Genomic DNA, 6,128 nt, shown 5'->3' on the forward strand with positions numbered 1-6,128 from the left:
TAGCATATCAAAGCATTGGCTCGTATTCCTCTTACTTGTTTTGCTCTACTAATGCCATCTCTTATTTGGGGAAGTTCTCTTAACTTTGCTTATACCCTACTCAAGACTTTCAATTTAATCATTATTTCTCTAGAGGGAAATTTCTTAATAATCCTCTATTATTCCTTCCTTCTTTTCTATGTCTACTTCCCTTGAAGTAGTTACCTTAGCCTTTCAATCTTCATGAGACCCCGTCCAGGCAACCCATCATTTTTAATTTCTACACTTTTCTCATAGTGCGTCAACCAAATAACTAAATATAAATCTAGTCACATAATAATTCATCATCAAACAGACACCATCTAATTCACAAACCATAACAACAACCAATCATATTTGGTGTCATATAGCAATCAATATAATGCAGCTATACAGAGCCAGAACCTTTGTTCTGATACCAAAAAGTATCACACCTCTTTTATTACCTCATTATACATTAATTGGAACCATTATAATGCATTTTCCAAAGCTTAGGAATGAAAAACTTCAAGTTCAAAACTTTTCCAATTCGGTCTGTCCGTATACTATTTAGTAGATTTTAGGTCAACTTTGAAAATTCATAACTAATTCTAGAAAAATCAAAATGAGGTGGTTCCAATTTTTCCTTGAAGCTTGCTAAGATTTATTTAGAGAAAAAATATTCATTGGACTCAATTCCATCCAAAACAGCACCAGAAAATTTGACAAAGTGTACTACTCATATAATCAATTCTCAAATTTTTAGTATTTTAGCCTAATTTTGAAAGGGCATAACTCTTAGCACAAAATTCCAAATTTAACGGTTTGCCACTTGATTTAAAACTAAAAATGAGATATACTGCCTGCAAAATTTCAGGTTTAGCTCTCACCATTTGCTCATTGTTTTATGTGGCACAAGAATACCTCTTTTTAGAGCACTTTTATCCCCTAAACAATCTTTTCTTCAATTTTCCTTCCTGTTTTTCAATTGCCATCCATTCTGACACATCATACATGATTATAAACCATCATACAATATTATACTTTACATAATGTCAAAGTATTCCATATCCATAATTCATTACAAACTTATAACGAAGTTCAACAAAATACAACATAACTTAATACATTGTCACAAAATCTCTATGGCCTCCCTAGCTCATTCCAATTCTTTGCCCTTATTCATATTTGGTCCCCTCCCTCTTGATGCATAGTTTAACATAGGGGAAATGCGATTTTATAGAAATCTCAGTAGCAATGAACTATAATCATCATATTAATCAAGCAATGCATAATGTGATATATCATAAAATTTCAAGACATCCTCAAATCACATAAAATCAAATTTTTCATCAAATCAAGAGAGGAATCAAACATACTTTGATATTAACATATTGTCATGCATTTGGCCAAAGTATATCAAATGTCATAAAGTCAACAATTTCCACAAGATAAATCCATTAAACTAAAACAATCCGCATAGCACATCAAGCAAGCTAGATAAACAATCAAACTATAAGTTCAATGCTACCACTTTAACTTAAACCAATTCGGCCTCTTCAAGGAATTTGGGTTCTCCTTGATTTCTCTCCACAAAAACTATCAATTCAAGTATAATTGCAACACACATTAACAATTATATAACTTAATTACAACACTTTAACCTTAACCTACATAATTCCCCATTTTTCTTTGATTTTTAACAATATTATTCCTTCTTTACATTCCATAATCTCTTGGCTCAATCCTATACAATTTTTCATGAGGAATTCAAATATCCAATTGATGAGAGCCTTTGTCGTTCGCCTTAGGGTTCCCAATCAAAAATAAATCCAAGCAATGCAATATAGTGCAAAACTCGAGTCGTTTCACTTTGAGGAGCCTTTATTTGAAATCCCAAGCAAACTAAGTATCAAAAATAAAGAATTGACTTGAAAAGGGATTGATTTTATTTTTAACTGACTAATTGGCAAAATTTAAAAGGATGCAAAATAAGTAAATAATTTTTGGATTTTTAGTTTATAAAATGGGTATGAATAAAATAAGCAAAGTGAATTAACAAGTGACAACAAATGGAAGAGCAATCCTCTAGCACAATGATTAAGGCTATCATTATTTCAATTAATTTGGGAGTTAGCTAAATTCAAAAGACTCTAAGGGCCACCCCCTAGACTCGGTTTAATTAGAAAGATCAACACCAAGCCACCTTGCATATTAATTATTCACAATTAAACTGTTTCAGCACAATTAGCCAAAAAGAAAATCAAAGAAAAGCAATTAACATTTTTAGTCCAATAACCAAGCCACCTTGAATTACCACTAAATGTTCACAATAATTTCAAAACATAGTCTGACGACCCAGTACAATGTAAAGAAATTAAAGCTAATCATAGCATAATGTTAAATGCTAATCAAAGATTCCAATAACTACAACCAATCTCAATACAAATATAAATCATCACAGCCCATTCAAACATTATAAAATTCATTCTAAGACCTAGAAATCACAATTATAGTGAAAGAAGTAAAGATTAGAAGAGTTGAAACTCCCCTTTGAAGCTCTAAGTTCAAGCCATAACCATTGCTCTAAAGAATTGGAAGGATTTAGCTACTCCTAACCATCACCACAGCTCCACCAAAATTCCAATTCGGTTCAGCCATGAAGAACAATGAAGATGGAATCTGCAGGAGTGATTTTGCCGTGAAGCTATGGTCCTTCGTTCTCTCTTCCTCGCCGCTGGTCTCTTCAATTCATGCCGCCTCCCGCTCCGTTTCGTATCGCTCGTGGGTTTTTGAATAATAGGTGTAGTGGGGTATTATTCACGCCGCCCACATCTTCTCCCTCAGCGCGCTGGTGATGATGAATATTGGATTATTAGGGTTGCGTTTTGCCCCACCTATTATTATTATTATTATTATTTTAATTTTATTTTTCTTTTCTTTTCCTTTTTTTTATTTTTAAATCTTTCTAGAACCTGCAAGCAAAATTCAAGGATAAGGTAGCATTAATTGTCCTCAAAAATCAATTAGTCACAATTAAATCAAAATATGACAATTTTGCCCCTATAAAATAATAATTCAAAATAAAACAAAATAAATCAATTAAGGCAAAAAAGAGACCAATTAAGCTGATAAAACTCATATAAAAGATACAAAAATATATAAAAATAATTGAGTTTGTCACCAATCAGTTTTACAAAAATCAAACTCCTTTCCTATTAAACTGATTTGGTCAAATAGGGGAATATAACTTCCAAAAATTTCGTTTTTATTTCAATGATTTTAAACACTTTTCTTTAGTATATCCCTATACAAAAACATATTTTAAACCCATTGAAATCATCAAATCATAGTAAAACAAGTTGCTGCACCAAGTTTCCCCTTTGGCCGAATTGAACTACAAAAACCCTAACTTGGTTTTCTTCCAAAAATCAATCCATACACCACTTAAACATGCTTATTCCACTTGATTATTAAAGTTTCTATCCTTTCCTAATAGTCAAGCATGCAAACCGAATTGGACAACATCTCCCCCTTGATTTTTCATGCCAAAAACCTAACCAAAACTAGCTTGAATCTTAGGGATGGCAAAGCTTAGACATACCTTGATGATTCATTGATGAAGCTAGACAATTTCCTGCTCAAACTCCTCACAAAATTCGATCAAGTGGTCTGGAATTAAAAATGGCAGCACCTCACCTTGTATTTTCTAATTTCCCAGTATTTTCTTGTATTTTAAGGGGGTATTTATAAGCAAACAAATTTGTCACTTCTTTCCCCATTTTGCACAACCAAAGACCACCTAGGGGGGTTAGTTGGCAGCCATCCAATACAAGAGGGGTCTAGATTTGAACAAGTGTCCATTTACTAGAGCTTCCAACAATTATCCACTAATTTTGGAATTTTATTTAATTAAAATGAAGCCTCCAGAATTATCACAAAATTGGCCTTCATTCCAGGCCCAATGTGGGTCCCCCACATGGTTTAGGATGGCCCACAAACCAAATCAAAATCTCCAAACCATTTTGAAACTTTATCAGTTACTATTTACTAGTAACATTTTATAATTTTTTTATGTCTCCAAAAATTCATTTCTCTCCATGATAATTCACCTTTTAATATAAGAACATAATCTAAAAATTTTCAGAATTTTTCTGCACCTCTAGATATTTATTTTGAATTTTCTCTGATTAGGTGTCTATTAGTGCAACTGTGAGAAAATAAATTTTCTAAAATTAATTCTACTTTTCAGGCCTCAACGAGATTTCAAAACCTCTAATTTACATTTTTTCCATTTTTTGGGAATTTTCTAGAATTTTTCTCTAAATTTTCCGTTTTGCCTTTCTTACACTGATAATTATGTAAATGCCAGCCTGGACCTTATTAGGGTTTCACATCAAAAGTTGTTTTATCTCTTTGTCTAGTCTCTACATTGGCCCTCATCCCAATTTTTGATTCCCTATATCCAAGTAAAATTTTGTGGGATGTGACACACACACTTGAGTGTTCTATGGTCGAACTTAGCTAACTGTCAGCTTTATATTACCTTTTCGACCGTGGGCTATTTGAGATTACCTAATCAACTCACATGAAGATGTGAATATCCTTTTTAGGAATGATATAATCTCAGTCATCTAATTAATTAGGTTATCCACTTGATGTTGTTAGAATATTTGATAGGCTTTTCGAATTAATCTTACTTTACTGAGTTTCAATTCTGATTACTTTGGGGTTTTGGATAGTTTTGAATTCCATTAGTGGTGATACTTGGGGCCTGATCAAGCCAGCTTTGAAATGCCAACTTCTTGTTTCTGTCACTGGATTTGTAACCCAGCATGCTCAATCTTATTCAGACCACATTCTCTGTCCTTCAAATAGTATGGCTCTAGTGAAATATTATGTTTATTCCTTAATATATGAGTTACATAACTAATTTGCAAATATCATGAAAATTAGTTAAGCTAGTTAGTAGTAACAAATTAAATGTTTGTTGATTTTCCTAAACTATTCTATTTTCATGCATATTAGAACTACACCATAGAAGAAACCTTCTTAATGTGTGCAATCAATGGTGATACTTTGAAAAAAAATAAAACTATTACCTTCAGTCCTTAATATAAAAGCTAGTTGGAGGTTGAATTTGGTCCTATAATATCTTAATCTACTTTGTCTCCTAGACCGAGATTTATTTTTTTTCCCCCAAGATATCACTATTGGCTATAGTGGGTTCCTCCCAAAGGGTAATTTTAATACAAATGATTAAAAAGGGTAAGTTAGGGAGGTCAATACCCATTTGTTACGAATAACCAAGTTAACTAATTTATTTTAATATCCCAAATTAGTTATTTAGCTCTTATATTAAGAAAATAGAGTTAATATAAATTTGGAAAACAAAATGAATTGAGGTATAGTATTTTGCTCTTTGATTTTTTTTCCGAGAAATGGGATATACATAGATAACAAGGGAGACTTGATAAGATCACAAAATGAGTATCTTTGTGGTGTGCTTGGGCGGAGATTTAATTAATTATTAGCGCAATTAATAGATGATGGATTAATGTTACATGATATGATCTCTATTCTCTCGTATAGTTTGGTCATAGGGTGATTCAAAGTGGAACCGTACGCTTTGGATGAATCTCAAAGCTTCCATGGGTATCCAAGTCTTGTTGGAAGCAGAAACTAAAGAACATAAACATGAAGTGATATTCTCTTATCCATAAAATTTCCCAGCATAAGAAAACTCGTGAATTGATTATGATCTACAATTATGTGAAATTTACGACTCAATTCAAATTTGGTTTTTGGATAATTTACCACTCATTTCTTGCTGTTTATAACTCAAGTGTCTATCATTTAACTACCACTAACGTGTAGAATTTGTAATAATTCAATTTCACATTCTATAAGAGTAACTTACATTCTTTAATAAGATCAGCGGTTCAATTATTCAATATTTATACAGTGATAGAGTCAGGATTCTGGGTAAGGAGGTGCAATTTGATTTTTAAAATTAATAATTTTATAATTTTAAAAAATGAATTACATATATTTCAATTATCCTTCTTTTGAAATAATTGTACAATGATGGCAAGAAAAAAGAAGAAGAAATAATTGCACAATGAGTTACT

Source organism: Neltuma alba, unplaced genomic scaffold (assembly GCF_004799145.2).
Source record: "Neltuma alba isolate B1F8T4 unplaced genomic scaffold, ASM479914v2 tig00010614_pilon, whole genome shotgun sequence".
NCBI classification, from domain to species: domain Eukaryota; kingdom Viridiplantae; phylum Streptophyta; class Magnoliopsida; order Fabales; family Fabaceae; genus Neltuma; species Neltuma alba.